The sequence below is a fragment of the Penaeus monodon genome, chromosome 22, assembly GCF_015228065.2.
Source record: "Penaeus monodon isolate SGIC_2016 chromosome 22, NSTDA_Pmon_1, whole genome shotgun sequence".
Taxonomy (NCBI): domain Eukaryota; kingdom Metazoa; phylum Arthropoda; class Malacostraca; order Decapoda; family Penaeidae; genus Penaeus; species Penaeus monodon.
In genome coordinates this window covers 3,224,891-3,225,557 of record NC_051407.1, presented here as the reverse complement: position 1 = coordinate 3,225,557, position 667 = coordinate 3,224,891, and the positions used below count along the sequence as shown (strand labels likewise).

Below are 667 nucleotides of genomic sequence, written 5' to 3'. Positions count from 1 at the left end.
CACAGGAGTACGCACAGGTCATGAAAGGGAAATCTTAGTTACAATCCTTGTACACACCCGGTGTTGACATGTTTCACTAGCGTGGGCAGGGTATAAACCTCTTGAATGTAACTTGCTCTACATCTTGATACTGACACGCGATATATGCATTTCGTGTTACATTTATGAAAGTGATCTCTCCTTCTATGTAAATATTTATTTTGTCCGCATGCAAGTTTGTGTTATCTGGAAGTTAACACAGCAGGGTGGCGATAACTTCACTGTCCTGTGCATAACCCGATTTCGTGGAAAGATAATTTATGTAATGATGAATAATATAATCAAGAAACGATTTTTAATGCAAATATAAGACGGCAGTGTAGCCTAATTGGTACCGAGTTACGTGCAATAAAAGACCTTATCTAATATTTTCAAGATCCACAGTCTGGAAGTTTGCTGTACCTTATCAGAGATTTGTCGGTAATAAAAATGAAGATTAATGTATTGCATCTGTTTTCCATTTTGATTTTTACCGGATCAGCTTTTTGTGCTTGAGAATGATACCGTTTCGCAAAACAGCTGTAAGTTTAATCTTGATATTGCTGTTTAACTGAGATGTATATTTTAGCTTCATTTTTTCCCCAGCTGTAAGCATTGTTGATATGGAAAATCACTTGCATTTTATGCG

General features: G+C 36.4%; 1 protein-coding gene across 1 annotated transcript in view; it reads left to right on the top strand.

Annotated features, from left to right (window-relative positions):
- The window catches only part of LOC119586829, a gene marked incomplete in the record, with an annotated part of 25,585 nt that overhangs the window by 17,895 nt on the left and 7,023 nt on the right, over positions 1 to 667 (top strand).